We start from the raw sequence: 16,934 nt of genomic DNA, 5'->3' as shown, positions 1-16,934 counted from the left end.
TATAAAACATGTTGGGTTTCGGACAATATCAAGGAGTCCTATCAGTAGAAAATTTTAGCTAAATAAATTAAAGAAAAAGGGACTTAAAATCTGATATTTACCTAATAAGAACTGTAATAAGTTTTCTTCAACTTTACATTAAATAAGTTTTAGGCCTCAGTTTTCCTTAGTCCTTTCCTCTAAGACATTTGAGTACCCTAAAAACAAATACATAAATAGCCTGGATGTTCATCTCCTTTGGTAAGTAGAAAAAAGTATTATGAAAATGTTTCTGGCTTTACCACTCAATATAAATTACTCAACCGCAGAGTGACGCCCGGCTGGGCAGAGCCTAGTATTTTTATATAGTGAATTTATCAACTCACTGAAGTGGCTACAGATTTATAAAAGCCCAATAATGCCCTAGCCAGTTTGGCTCAGTGGTTAGAGTCAGCCCACAGACTGAAGGGTCTTGGGTTCAATTCCGGGTGAAGGGCACATACCACATTTGCAGGTTCGAACTGGGGCGCATGCAGGAGGCAATCAATCAATGTGTCTCTCTCACATAGACACCCCCCCACTCTCTAAAAAGCAATGGGGGGAAAAAATATCCTCTGGTGAGGATAAATAAATGCTCAATAATAATAGCAAGGTGTTTTTATTCTAAAATAATTGTTAGAAATTTTTAATTCTAAAAATTTTAAGTAAACATATCAGGTAACACTCTTCTTCACCCTTCACCCCAAATTCACTTAACCAAGTTAAACAGTAGTCTTTCTTCTGTACACTCCAGTACCAGTGGTAAAAAGGAACCAGAAGAATATAGAAAAACAAAATTTATTATTTAATTTCTACCTTCTCTACTATCTTCATTCATACAATATATATTGTTTAGCAACCTTGTGTTAGGCAGTGGGCTACAGAGTAAGTACCACAATATAGCTTACACTGTAGTGGGTAAGAGACTATATATATATATATATATATATATATATATATATATATATATATATTAATTAATTAAATTACAACTTATGATAAGTGCTATAATGGAAACTGGGTGATGGGACAAAATAATTAGGGAAGGCCATCTTTGAAAAGGTGATCAAAAGAGGCAGCAGTGGCATATTTTAAAACTGTTTTACGAGGAAGAGACTAAGATAGCCATGCTAAGAGCTTAGGAAAAAATGTCAGAGGGAACAGTAAGTCCAAGAGCTCTAATTTAAGAAAGACTTTGATTGGTTCAGGAAAGGAGGCCAGAGTACTACAAAGCAGAAAACAGTAAGGTATGAAGCTGAAAAAACAATCAGGAATAATAGCATATAAGGCCTTAAAGGCTATGGCAAGAATTTTGGGGTTTTTAGCCAAGGAACTAACATTAACTTTAAAATGAGCACTTTGCTGCAATATGAACAACTTAGGAAGAAAAAATGATACAAGAAAACCAGTGAGATTATTGCAGTGATTCAAGGAGAGATAATGACGGCTGTGAAGATGAAATCAACAGATCGAGATATATTGCAGAGACAGAACCAGAAAGTCTTGTAGAAGACTGGTAGGAATGATCACACAGGAATCAAGGTCCTTAAGAAATGAGGGTGGAGCTCTTATGAATGGGATTAGTGCCCTTATAAGGGACCTCAGGGAGCTTTCTTCCTCTTTCTTATAATGAAAAGTATGAAGTGTGCAACCCAGAATAGAGCCTACACAGAAGCTGACCATAATGGCATCCTGATCTCCGATGACCAGCCTCCAAAACTGTGAGAAATAAATTTCTATTTTTTATAAGCCACCCAGTCTATGGTACTTTGTTATAGCAGCCTAAACTAAGACAAAGGCGGACTCCTAGACTTTATTACATACTGTAATAGGGGGTGAGGTGAAGATGGGGAGGTGGAGTTGGGAGTGGTAGGAAGTGAAATAAACTGGATTTTAGCAAGGGGAATCAAGAACTCCACTTTAAAACATACTAAATTTGAAATACCTACAAACTGGATATGAATCTGAACTTCTTCAGAAAGGATATATAGTTGGACTAAAGATATGCATTTGGAATTATTAGTGTATAGATGATATTTAAAGGACAGGAAGAGCATAAGGAAGGGGGGAGTGTTTGAAAACTAAACCCTGAAGCGCTGTAACATTCAATCAGCAGGGAGAGAAGAGGGCCCAGAAATCTGTATAGAGAAGGCTGGGGGGGACGGGGATAGGACAATGTGACATTCTGATAAGTAAATGAATTCCAGGTGATATCCCCTTTATAGTTCTAGATTTACCCAATCCTCTCCTTCTGAAAGTAAAATATCTAGTTGGACCTAATTTGCACTCTTTTGCCCTGTTATATAGTCTCTACCTTATTCTTTCACATCTTTTTAACCAAAGGAATACTTTTTAAAAGAAAAAATGGGGTTTTTATCTCTTAGAGACAGATTCTGAAACATTTACAGATGAAAAATGTTGTATAGACTTAGCTTCAGAATAATCAAAGTGTATGTGTGTGTGTCATGGTGTTGGTGTTGTGAGGTGTCTAGATAAAACCAGAATAGCTATGAGCTGATGCCTGCTGTAGCTGGATGATACACACATGGGGATTTAACTGCACTGTTCTCTCCACTTATATGTAACCTTGAATTTCCTACAATAAAACACAAAGGGAAAAAGGAGAGTTGACAAACACCAACATAAGAGTAACCTCTCCATTTTATCCAGAGTAATGAGATATACAACCCCAGGATTTACAGGGTTGACCCAGGCATTCTGGAAGTTTAAAGGGACACCAATGGACTTTAAGGGTGAAAAGATTTTTTCCCCTAAACTATATATTGTTATTTTTAAATAATGATTCACAATATTCCACAGGGCTATGGCAAACTAGACTCTACTCAACACTTTCATTTCTTAAGACATATATTTGAGTTTGAGAAAATTTCAACATTTTGAGAATCTCTTACATTAGCTTGAGAAGCTATAGAAACATTCACACATAAATGAGTAGGCATCAAGTGTTCCTACACTAGTTAAAAAATCCCACTCATCATACACATTCTGTGAGATGCATTTAGGCCCAACATTGTTAATCAGTGAGAAGCTGGGTGCTGCAGGCTCTCTCTGGGTTATAACCCTATACACTAGTCAATTAGGTATTTACTGTATTTAATACAGAAAATAACCCACAGTAAATCTTCACATAAAAGAAACCAATTTCAAGATAAGAATTCCTAATCTACACATTTTTTAAATAAAGTATTACTTTCCTCTGAACACTATATAGGCTAATGTACCTTTTCTTTTGATTTTAGAGAAAGAGAGGGAAGAGGGGAGAGGGAAACTGACCAGTTACCTCACGTACACGCCTCGGCCAAGGATCGAACCCACAGCCTAGGTATGTGCCCTGACCAGGAATCAAACTGGCAACCTTTTGGTGCATAGAGCTCCAAACAACTGAGCCATTCAGCCAGGGCTAATGTACCTTTTCTTGGTCAAAGTTTTCTTTCCTAAAACCTGACAGTTGTTATGAATTCACCACAAAGTTTAGAATTAAATTTTATTTTACATACACATGTACATCTTCACATGCCCATAATCATCCTTCTTAGAAGTAGATACAAATCAAGTCTCTACCCTCTTCCACTAAAATAAAAAATTTCCCCTAGAAATGCTGAGGACTGAAATGATTCACAAAAAGTAGAAATTTGGCAGTATCAACACTCACATTTAAACTGAAATCCTCAATGGCAAAATGCATGACATAAATGCACTAAGTAGACTGGTTGCTCAAAGGTCAATCCCTCCCCCTCACTTCTAGGCATTTATCAACTAACCTCCTGGGCTGGGAGTCGAGTTTCACAAACAGTATAAAACTTAAGTATAAAGAAAAAAATATCACAATTCTTCAATTATTTGCAGATTAAAATACTTCTCCTGGACACATGTTTTGTTATTTGAGGTGCGGGGTACCCACACCACCAGGAATAGAAAGCAGATGCTAAATAGTAAGACTGTCAAACCCTTCTCCCCAAACACTGTGCTAATCTCTTCTTCCAATCTTCTGTCATGCATTACTCCCTGTCTCCTAGCCCTCCTTCACTCCCTTTTCACTCTTACTTACTCATTTCTCTACCCAACCCCATCCTCTCTAATATCTGATACTTAAAATAATAATTCATGCTGCCCTGAGCGGTGTGGCTCAATGGTTAGAGCGTTGGCTCTTGAGCCGAAGGGTAGTGGGTTCAATTCTCAGTCAAGGGCACGTGCCTGGGTTGTAGGTTCGATCCCTGGCCCCAGTTGGGGAGCAGCAGGGGCAGCCAATTGATGTGTCTCTCTCACATCAATGTCTGTCTCTCTCTCTCCCCCACCTAAAAAAATCAATGGAAAAATATCCTCAAGGAAGGATTAACACACACACAAAATATTTCATGCTAAAGCATTCTCTGAAATACTGCCAGATTTTACAACCAGATAGTATCGCCCCCATTCTACAAACCTTAGAAGCTTATAAACCTTACATTTTTAGAGTTGCATACCTATATCCATGTATAACTTATGACTCCTCAGAAACTTTACTAATAGCCTACTGATGACCAATAACATAGCCTTACTGAGAAAATAAACAGTCAATACATACATACTTTGTGTTAATTATACTGTATGTGTACAATAAAATAAGCTAGAGAAAGGAAAATGTTAAGAAAATCATAAAAAAGTACATTTACAGTATTTATTGAAAAATAAAATCCATGTGTAAGTGGACCCATGCTGTTCAAGGGTCAACTGTACTTTAATATATCTCACTTTGCATCCTCAAAGTTTAATATAGCATGTTATCCTCCAACCCCTTATAATATAGCAGACACTCAATATTTATTGGAAAAAACAGTGAATTCACCCCTCTGGATACAAACAATCGTCATAAAAGTTTTCAGTGTGCACTTAAACAATATGACAACGTGGCTTCCATCTTCCTGTTTTGAAAACTATTTCATAAGAATGACTCATCCGTCAGTGGAAAAATCCAGATGTAAAGGTGGCTAAAGTGTGTTACAATCAGCTCCCCAGGCTCTCAACCTACCCTCAGACATTTAACTGCTGCTAAAGCTAGTTATGTGATCTCTGCCCTAGATGTAGCAAACTATCCAGGAATAAACAGAATTCACATATTCTGACTCCTGACTTGACTTCAGAAGAACACTGCTCCCACACTGCAAAGAAAATACTGGCCTTCCAAGAGCAAGTCCGGCTGTTTGAATATAAATTTGTCTAAATATTCAAATATCTTTAAAAATACTAAGTCAAATACAAAGATGAGGTAGTATTTTTCACCTGATCCAAAGACCTCATCTGACAGCAAGGACTGGAGTCAAAGGATCATCATAATAACCCACCAACATACAAGTTTAGAACTCATAAAATAACAGGATTACAGGACTCACACAAATCTTGCCTCTAACCAGAAATCCTGTGATAAAATTCATTAAATCTATTCACACTCAACTGCCCCCAGTGGGTTAAAATCAACCCTACAGGCACCAGGCACAGTATTACCACTAAAAATTTCTAATTTGTTATGAAGTCTTAAGTTCTGAGTAGAGACTACTGTCAATTCAGTAAAAGGAAAACTAGAAGTCTTTCATTGTACTGCTCTGTCCTCAAACCTAGGGCAATACCTGAGACATCGTAAGAATGTATCTCTCTTTACTAAATAAATGAGGGAAAACTTCGCCATCTTTATAAAGTAAACTCGTAGTATTCCTAGTACTTCCTGTCTTCTTACCACATTTGGCCAAATTTTTGGAACCAAGTTTTAAATCTTTCATAGGCAAAGAAATGTGTAATACCTAACACGCTTTGAATACTGTGACAAATACAATTAAATACTTGCTCTCATCAAGTTCAAAAGTTCCCTCAAGTCGTTTTACAACTTCCAATATTAACCTTCTTTACTTTTTAACATCTATTTCTTCATCAGGGTTCCTCCACCCTTTATATCATTCATCCATCTATATAAACACATGCCTATCCATGCATTCAATGAATTGCTTACTATGTACTAGTCAGCACAGAGAAAACCCAAGCTTTGGAGTAATACAATCCTGATTTCACCTCTTGCTTTTAACCAATTACTAAGCTATGTGATGGTGGTAAGCCACTTATTATGTCTAGTACTCATTTTTTCCTATCTGCAAAAATGTGAAGGATTAATAAATATGTATATAAAAGCATAGTGTCAATAAGAGGCACGAAGTGAGTGTTTCCTTTCCCCTCCCCTCTTCTATAAAATAGCACCCTCTGACTCTGGAAACTATCACTCTAGGAACAGAAAGCATTCTTAGAAAACACTGCCCTAAAAAATACTACCACCAAAACCCTAAAATTAAACAAGCACTTCTGGCCCTGGTCTAAAAGCTGCCATAATAATATAAGTAAATCAGCATGATCAAGAGAGATGACGACTATTTTCTACTTGTTTTCTTGTCTCTCTCTTTTTAATCCTCACTTAGGACATGCTGAGAGAGGGAGAGAGGGAGGGGAGGAAAGGAAAAGAGGGGAGGGGGAAAGACATCGATCAGTAACCTGCAACCCGGTATGTGCCCTGACCATGAATCAAACCCACAACCTTTTGGTGCACAGGACAAAGGCTCAACCAACTAAGCCACTCCGGCCAGGCTCTACTGGTTTTAATTACAAAAAACCCCTCATAATAAAATTTAAAAGTATCAAAGTAATGAACAAACATTATCACTCCCCCTTCCTCTAATCACTGTAATGCTCTGGTATGCGTATATGTACATACATATGTACCTGTTACAGATAACAAAGTTGTTATAGATATTTGAAAAACAAAAAATAGCATAAAGAAAGTATCACCTATACAATTACCAACATTTTAAAAACAAGTATGTTTACATTTTATTCATTTCCGTTTTAAAACACATTATGGGGAAAGAATAGTATTTTCAATTAATGATACTGGAACAACAAGCAAAAGAATGAATTTGGACCCCTACCACACACCATATATAAAATTAACTCAAAAAGGACCTAAGAGCTAAAACTATAAAATGCCTAGAGGGAAGCATAGGAGTGAATTCTTCATGACCTTAGACTAGGCAATAGTGTCTTTTTTTTTTATCTTTATTGATTTCAGAGAGAGGAAGGGAGAGGGGGAGAGAGAAACATCAATGATGAGAGAGTCATTGATCGGCTGCCTCCAGCACCCCCCCCACTGGGGACTGAGCCCACAACCCAGGCATGTGCTCTGACCAGGATTCCAACCGAGACCTCCTAGATCATAAGTCAATGCTCAACCATGAGCCATGCCCGGCCAGGCCAATAGTGTTTTATGCTATGCCACAAAAAGCAAAAGGAACACGTACACAAAGATAAAATGGACTAAATCAAAAACTTTAAACTTTTGTTAAGCGACAGATATACAAATGAATATACTAATGGAATCAATATCATTGGTTACTAGAGAAATGAGGTAAAAAGCAAAAAGTAGGGTGAGAACATTCACTTAAGAGTCAAATATCATATTATGTGATAACATATTAAAATTTTCACAGCAATTCTGTGAGGGTGTTCGTCTTCCCAGAAGAGAGAGGAATACTTAAAGTTCGGAGTAGTTGAGTGATGTACTGAGAATCATCAGTTGGAACTTGAGGCTGGAACTTGAAGTCTATCAGATTCCAAATCATGTGCTCTCTAGACTACCCCTAACGAAAGCAATGTTAGAGATACGTTTCATGTATCTGATTCTTTGCCTTTTTATAAGAAGTCTTTACTTTGTCATCAGGGGAAAAGGCAATACTTTTTTAAAAATTAGCCCAAGGAAGGATGAAATTATAGAACTCTCATTTTGAAGAAAAGAAAGGTTTACTTACTTTTGAAGTCCTTTCAAAATCTCTATTATTTACAATAGCAGGTACAGATTGTACAATTCTAGATTTCCTATGGTGTGTCCAAACTCTAGGGATAATTAGGAAATGCTTGTTGAATGAATGAATGAATGAACAAACACTAATTTAAAACAGAACAAAAAATTCCAGATTTCCACCTCTGTACAAGAGACCTACAACAACAAACTTCTGAAATGCTAATATACTAATTGCATGTTCAAATTTAAACCAAAGACAAGTTGAACCATGTCAATTCCTGTGGCTCTCTAAATGAACTCAATACAAAAATACATACCCAGCTTCAGCATTCGTTCTAATAATTTATGAAAATAAAATCATGTAAGTACATGTTCTCATGAACCTTTATAAAGAGCCATGAATTGCAGGTACATAACCTGTATATGACAATTTGTTTTATTGGGAACACCATCTAGAAAGAGCTCCCAGCCCCCAATAATACAGCCAGGGGACATAACACAGCAAAAATTAAATCCCAAGAATGTAATTAACATCCTTTAGAGTAGCTGGTGACAATAATTTTGCTTTTGCAGTCCCCTCCCCAACAACATAATGATAATGACACTGTGTTTAACTTTCTACCTAAAGAGAGAGAATATGAAGACTCCGAGGCCAAATTTATTAGTAACTTGTGTCTTTTTCCATACAGGATGTATGGCACTTCTTCTAACTCCCCAAATTACATAATAATGAATAAAGTATCAAGATAAAAACTAATTTGTTTAAAAGTTCACTAGAAGCTGGATATTCTAAAATGGATTTCCAAATCTTAACAGTGGGAACAAAGTCAAACTCTGTAAGGTGGTAAAAAAGAGAATGTGTCTAAAAATAGATCTTTTAGGCCTGACAGGTACTACACAAATTCCATCATCCCATCCAAAAACCCGCTTCTTATAGTCTGCTCTACACAAAGAAAAGCCAAGGTAGAGTGGTTTTGCAGAACAGTAAAGGTCTTTTCTTTCTTATTTTATCTTTATTGATTTCAGAGAGAGGAAGGGAGAGGGAGAGAAAGAGATAGAAACATCAATAATAAGAGTCACTGATTGGCTACCTCCTGCATGCCCCTCACTGGGGATCGATCCTGCAACTCATAAAGGTCTCTTCTTAATATGACTCTTCTGAACTCACGAGTCCACTTAATGTCACGTCCCAACTCACCCTACATAGCCCATCCCTTATTTCAGATACAGACACCACCACCTGACCTTTCCTATTTCCTAAGATTCTTGCAAAGACAAATCTGCCAAAAAGTTTTCTATTCCTACTTAATCAATTAGATAATGTATCTGGAAATAGTTCTAAATTTCCTAAACCTCCATTAGGAATTTTGAAAAAAATAATAGCTATTGAGAAAAGTTATCTTCCTGAAGTACACTATTGTGCTATGATGAAACACAGCCTTATTCTCAGGACTAAGCTAGTTAACTACTTAGGTCAGAATTTTCTTGAAATAAAAAGCTCCACAAGATTTTTTTTTTTTTTTTTAATTAAAAAAGCAAAAGTTGTCAAGCTAGTACAACTCAGAAAACCCTTTCTATTGTGAACCAGGAACTCAAACTATAAAACTTACCTAAAGTGGCCCTGGCAGTTAGAGCATCAGACTGCGCACAGAAGGGCCTAGGGTTTGATTCCTAGTCAAGGGCACATACCTGGGTTGCAGATTAGGCCCTGGCCTCCGGGCAGGTGCTGGAAGCAACCAATTGATGTCTCTCTCTCACATCCATGTCTGTTTCTCTCTCTCTCTGTCCCTCTTTCCCTCCCACTCTAAAAATCTATGGAAAAAATATCCTCCGGTGAGGATTAACAGCAACTTACCTAAAGTGTTTCCAAAATAACATAGTAAACTCCAAGTGAAATGATGGGCATGGAGGTACTACATTCATTTTAGTTTCTCTAAAGCTTTTTTCCTTCTCCATTCGAGATTGCTAAAAACATCTCCTAAAGAGAGAATATGCCTCCATGTAACCCCTCAGTAAGCACTTCATGATTATGAGACTAAATTGTGAAAAGCACTTAAGTGCTGTTAAACATCCTACAATGCACAGGACAGCCCCCACAAAGAGCTATCTGCCCCCAAAATGTCAATAAGACCTATGTTGGGAAACCCTGCCTAAACAAATTCATATCTGGAAAACCATACAAACATGGAAGAGGAGGAAAACAGTATACACAGTTCTTACAGCCTGTAAGAAACCTATTTAGAAGGTAGTCTAAAAGCAACCATTTTATTTTATGGCAGCTATTTATTACTCAAATTACAAATAAAAATGTCACGAATGTCAGAAAGTTTGTAAATGTCAGAATAGTTTGTCTTTCCAAGTAGTATTAAAACAAATGCAGATAAGGATCATTGAGAACCTATTAAAATTCATTTTTCTAAGTAATAATAGTAACATTCAACCTTAAAGTTACACTCCTACTATCATTGAGAGCAGAATAAAGTGATACAACTCTTTCAGAAAGCAATCTGGGGGTAAAAAACAGCCATAAAAATGATATCCTTTGACCTTAGAACCCAATTTAAAAGTGAACACAATGTACAGAGAAGTACTCACTGCATAAGGTACAATTACGAAAAACTGACAATAACGTCCAACAACGGATATACACTCAAAATCTAAATATCATTACTATTACTTATGTGCCAGACACTGGAATAGGATATAGGAATTTTACACACATTATCTCCTCTACGCTAACAAAACCCCATAAAGTGAATGTTTTAAGTCCTACGTTACAGAAAAAAGTAAGATGCAAAGATCACAGAGCTAGCAAGTCAGAGAACCTAGATTCAAACCTACATGGATCAGACTCTAAAGCTTGCTTCAACTGAATGCAATCAGCAACTGAGGTAAAAACTTGGGAGTATTGTAAATCTAGTAACAATAATGACTACTTATAGATACATAAAGAATTTTATATGTAAACTGAAAACATAAACTTTTCAAATACTCATAGAAAGCTTAGCAATTGACCATGTAATGGGTCAAGAACATAACTCAAATTCCAAATATCAGAAAGCATATAGGCCACATTCTTTGAACACAATGCAACAAAACCAGAAATCAACAATTTTTTAAAAATTAGAGTAACAAAATAAAAAATTAGACTGGAAAATTTAACACATCTTTCTAAATAGTTATGCTGAAGAGAAACCAAACTTGCTCTCCTATTTAGAAATGAACAACAGATGAAGATATAACACCAAACTCCTAGAATTTGGCCAAAGAGCTAACTCAGAAAATGCTTACACTGAAATGTTTATTTAAGAAAATAAGAAGGGCAGCTGGGTAGCTGGGTAGCTGGGAAAGGGGCTGCTTCCACATGATGTGAGCTTGGTGGGCCTCCCACTGACCTGTTGCTAAAGCAGGCACCCTACCCTAGGCCCGGCATGGGCCTGTCAGTGTAGAGGGTGCTGCAGGCAGTGCCCTCCCAGGTCCTGGCGGTCGATCTGGGGCAACAGGTGCTGGAGGGCCTGTGGAGCCCAAGGCACACCATATCACCAGAGCAGGAGGATCTGGTGATGATGGGCACGGACCACACGGAGTATTGCTATGATAAGGCCATGCCACTCATCTTCATGGGTGGCATGCACCGCAGGGGCACCATGCTGGATGCCCACCCCAAGATGTGCTGTGGGAAGGAAATCAAACCTCCCCCCGCTGCCATGTGCTGGACATGCTTCAGAACTGGTCCAAGTCCAGCCAGGAGAAGCTGCAGCTGGACAAGGCAGGCATAACTGATGAGGTGCTAGACACAGCCATGCAGGCCTTCATCCTGGAGGTGATGGACAAGCACAGGAGCAGCCCAAAAGCTTTGCAACAAGGACCCCTTCACCCACAAGTCCCTGGTCTAACTGTCATGCCTGTTCCCCAATTCCAAGTTCCTGCTGATGGTGCAGGGCCACAAGGCCTCCAGGCGCTCCATGATCTTTCACAAAGTCATCATCATAGGCTTCAACCTCAGCAGTTACCAAGACTGCCTCATCAAGTGGAACAGGACCATCGAGGTGATATATGCCCACTGCATGGATGTGGGCAAGGACAAGTGCCTGCCAATACTACCAGTAGCTGGTGCTGCATCCCAGGCACTTCCCTCAAGCTCATCCTCCACTTCCTCTGCATTGTACACCACAAGGACCTTATTGGCAAGCCTAGCGGCTATCTCCCTGCCCAGGATCCAGCAATCCACAGACCAGGTCATCATGCCTGTGAATCTGGAAGCACTCCCCAAGTAGACCAGTCACATCCCTGGAGATGTGGTAAGGGACATGGCCCCCATGCTGGCTGGGCTCAGCAAGGACCCCAACTAGGGTAACCCTGACCCCATCGTCATCACGACACAACTGGGTCTTGAAAGAGGACTGTAACATACCAGCCAATCTAAAGGAATCTTTTCAGGTGAACCAGAACATCACCTCCTCCCACTTAGGAAACTCATGATTTCCAGATCTCTGCAAGTGGCTTTGTTGCCAAGAAGAGAAGAAACTTTGCATCCCCTGGGAATCGATCCTCTAATCCAAGCATATTGTTTGCTATTAATCACCAAAACAAGACTGCTAATGAAGAATGTATTTGCAGCCCAGCCGGGCGTGGCTCAATGGTTGAGTATCAACCTAGGATCCAGGAGATGGCGCTTTAATTCCCAGTCAGGGCACATGCCTAGGTTGCAGGCTCGATCCCCAGTCGGGGCATGCAGGAGGCAGCGATCAATGACGACACTCTCATTATTGATGTTTCTCTCTCTCTCTCCTTTCCTCTCTCAAATCAATAAAAAATATTTATTTTTTTAAAAAGACCAAAACCAATAAAGTAAAAATTGTAAACAAGATAAATTCAATCAATATAATCAAAAGTCAGGTTTTGTGAAACACTGATAAAACAGAATGCTTTGTATCCAAGAAGAAAAAAATATGGAACATATACAACAGAGTAAAGCAATACAAATAATAAACCTATGAGAAGAATTAAAGAGATTAGGCAGAAATTCATGACAATAAATTTGAAAATCTACGCAAACTGAGTGAGATTTCCTAGAAAAATGTAATGCTGAAATTGGGTCATGAAGGAAGAGACTTATTAAAAGCCTTAAACCAATAGCCAAGTTTAAAATACAAGGGTTGGCAAAAGTAAGTTTACAGTTTTGAGTACGTGAGTTTCTTGTATTACTTATTTGTAAACCTACTTTTGCCTACCTCTGTGTAAGCAAAGACCCACTCATAAAAATAAAATGGCAAATAGTTTAATAGTCAAGTTCTATCAAAACATCAACAAACAGATAATCCTTGTTAACTATTACCAAGCATAGACATAAAATGGGAAGATTCACCATATCAATCTATAAGCCTGATATAACTAACCCCAGCCAGTCAAAACATGTTCTATAGGCTATTTCAAGTCATGAACGTGGGGGAGGAAAAACAGTCCTACCCTCAAAAAACACTTAATAAATGCCATCTGACATATGTTAAAAGAATGATCCAGGTCATTCAGATAGGCTGAACATTACCAAATACTAAGAACTCTCCGCTAGAATGTTAACTCCAGAGAGAGCAGAAATTTGTGTCTATTTTGTTTATTGCTTTACCTTCAATGCCTTGAAGGGCTCCTGGCAAACAATAACCACTCAATAAATATTTGTTGAATGAATTCAAGGCTCAATCATCAGGAAATAATTTAAAGGCTCTGAAGGAAACATATATATATTATTACCTCCACAGATACTGAAAAAGCATTGATAATACTTAATGCTCAGTTGTAACAAAAATTGTTATTGAATTAAAAATGAAAAGAACTGTGCCCACCTAACAAAGAACAGTGGTCACAAACCCACAGCACTCATCACACTCAATGGCAAAACATAGCTTCTCTAATTAAAGTCAAGACCCAGATAACAAAGTTCTCTACCTCTGATACTATTCAATCATGTACTAGTCCAGCTCAAGGGCCGAAATCATTTGGTCTGGCCCTTCCAAGGCAACCGCAGGCAGGACTCAAAATTCAATAAATCTAGGAGCTTTTTTCATAGCTAATTTTTAAGTTGATAATTTTGTATGGCCCTCAAATGATGTTATAAATATCCAAATGGCTCTTCGAAGAAAAAAGGTTCCCCACCCCTCTGCTAGAAGGTTCCAATCTATGCAATCAGACAAGAAAAAGAAATACAAAGTCTAAAAATTAAAAAGGAAAAAACAAAAACGTCACCCATCTGTCACTAGGTGACTACTGGGTTAGTAAAACCAAATAGAAATAATTGAAAGAATTGGTAAGAGTGGGAAAATAAAGTAAGGTGGCTAAACCAACCAACCAACAAACCAACCAACAAAATCAAGGTCTAAGAAACCAATAGTTTTCCCACATACCAACAAGAAACAATATCATCCTTAATAGCATGGACTTCTGTAAAATACATAGAAATAAAAAGATGTCATATATCCCAATGTACAGTCAAAAAGCAAACCAATCTAAATCCCAACATTAGTTAAAGGAAGCTGATAAACCAATTCTAAAATTCATATGGAAGGAGATGATGAGCAAGAACAGTACCCTCACAAACATACAAACATGCATATAGATAAGTAAAGAATAGTATACTCTATCAGATATTTAAAGCTACGGCAAACAGTATATATTATAGATAGTATGTAGAACATATTGTATCATTTAAAGCTTTAGTAATTCTAACAGTGTAATACTGATACAGGAATTGACATGTAATCGATGAAACAGAAGACACATAAACAGACATGTATATGGATTTTGTTTAAAATGAAAGTGGCATTTCTCATCATAGTTTAGAATGATCTACTCAAATTTATTGTTTAGGAAAAACTGGTTATCCATGGATTGAGTGCTAGGGAGAGGGAGGGAGGAGTGAACTTAAAAATCTTACCTCAAACTATACACAAAAAACTTTAAGAACTACACAGAACCGATTGGTGGTTGCCAGAGGCAGGAAGTTGGGGGGGGGGGAGGGAATAAAACAGGTGAAGCAAATCAAAAGGTACAAACTTCCGGTTATAGAAAAAATTAAGTCCCTGGAATAGAATGCACAACACAGCAACTATAGTAAATAATACTGTTATATATTTAAGAGTTGTAAACAGAGTAAATCTTAAAAGTTCTCATCACAAGAAAATACAATTCTGTAACTATTTATGGTGATAGATGTTAACTAGACTTATTGTGCTAGATCATTTAGCAGTATATGCAAATATCAAATCATTATATTGTGCACCTGAAACTAATATAATGTATGTCAATTATACCTCAATTTGGGGAAAAAAATTTAATCTTTAAAAGCTAAACATACAAGCTAAACATAGTCACTCCTTTTAGGGAAACACTTCTCCAACAAAAGGCCTTTAACTCCAAAGAATTTCATTCAATTTTTCCCCTCCTCATACACTGACATCTCTTCTCTCTCCTAGTTCCATCAATATTCCACCAATTTTCTAGGATCAAAATCCAGTCCCATCGCCTAGTTTCCTAAAGTGCATTATCAATGAAATATGTTAGGTTTGGAGTAAAAAATCTAGTACAACCTTGACTCTTATCCTAGTAATCTTTAGCACAGTCACTCAACCTCTCTCTGTCCTTACATTTCTCATCTGTAAATGACAAATTTGTGCTTATGTCCACAGTGAGCTCTAAAATTCTCTATATCAATCTTGCATCTGAACCTTTCTTCCCATTCTATATCCACTGCCCTGATTCAACTTTTTATTTACAACTAGAGTATTGCTTTTAAGTCTTGCCCTGCTCCAAACCTTCTTAAACCTCCAGTCCATCCAACCCACATCACTATCAAAGATTTTTATGAGTACTTGAATCATGCCATTCCATGTTAGCGATGTCCACTATTCTTAGGATAAAATCCAAATGGCATTCAAAAACAATGTGACCCTACTTACCCTTCTCCAACCTCTTCTTCCACTTTATTCTCACCTGAGGTCCCGCATCCTTGGACTTGAAACATTCTATTTCCTCTTAGAAACGTGTTATCACTGATCCAAACTAAAGTTTCATCTCTTCTCAGGTCTTCTGATCACCTTAGCCCATAGTAATCACTCCATCCTCCAAAATTTCAGCAATTAGTGCCCGTACCATGTATCTAGTACCAAGCATATACTGCTTCCTTTTCTACTTGAATGAGGCAATGTGGTGGGAGAGAGGGATCAGTCACATAAATTATTCCTTGAAGGCAAGAACCAAGCTCTCTCAATTCTTTTTGTTTTCATCATTCTTATTTTATTATCAGAATTGTTCCTTGCCCTTTGGGGCAAGGTTAATCTTGATGGTAGATGATCCTGAAAGGCAGTCTCCAAATAATTGTTACCTTGAAACTTTTTATATTTATTATTCTTTGCTCAGGGAATTCTGGATCTCATTTTCTAGAACTTCCACAGGGATACTTTTGACTACCCTCAATGACGACACATCTTAGTACTCAGATTATCAACTATGGTAACTCCTCTAATCACTGTTGAGGGACTATCTATTAAAGGAATGTAAACTCTTTGTACGCTGGCCTACTGGGAAACACCCAAATTTGTCAGCCAATCTTAATGTCCATGGATAAAATTAAGGAAATTTAATTCATCGAGTAATACTATCACACTGTTTATTTAAAGTAAACCTTGGAAGTGTAAATAATCTAATATTGCTTCGGACATTAATAAAAATAATAACCTCCCAGACCCAATAAAATGTAAAACCAAAACCACATATACACTTGCAAATATCAAAGTCACCTTACAGTCTCAACTCTTGGGTCTGAGACCTACTCATTTACTATCAAGTTATTAAGAACAAATCGGGAAGAGAATCACTGCACCAAGCAAACTTCCTGCAAATACAAAATTAGCCTTTCCACTTACTTCTCTGAATGCTTGAATGTATTTGCTTAAGAGATAAATTTCAAATATAGCTGGGTAGAAGCAAAATGAGTCTTAAGCAAGCCTCACTGTTTTCATCTTACTATGCACAGGGTGTGCCCAAAGAATACTTGCTGGAAAAATCTGCTGGGGGAGTGCCAGTTCAA

General features: G+C 37.5%; 1 protein-coding gene and 1 pseudogene across 5 annotated transcripts in view; one reads left to right on the top strand and one right to left on the bottom strand.

The window, feature by feature from the left end:
• The window catches only part of KANSL1 (KAT8 regulatory NSL complex subunit 1), a 137,292-nt gene that overhangs the window by 67,927 nt on the left and 52,431 nt on the right, over window positions 1–16,934 (bottom strand). The window lies entirely within an intron of this gene.
• On the top strand, window positions 9,757–12,334 carry LOC308568726 (protein-tyrosine sulfotransferase 2 pseudogene; annotated as a pseudogene). Its single transcript has 2 exons — window positions 9,757–9,762; window positions 11,302–12,334. The product of its transcript is annotated as a protein-tyrosine sulfotransferase 2 pseudogene (transcript).

The sequence above is a fragment of the Miniopterus schreibersii genome, assembly GCF_964146895.1.
Source record: "Miniopterus schreibersii genome assembly, chromosome: 16".
In the NCBI taxonomy this organism is placed as follows: Eukaryota; Metazoa; Chordata; class Mammalia; order Chiroptera; family Miniopteridae; genus Miniopterus; species Miniopterus schreibersii.
The sequence above is the reverse complement of the archived record's forward strand: the minus strand, read 5'-3'. Positions and strand labels throughout refer to the sequence as shown.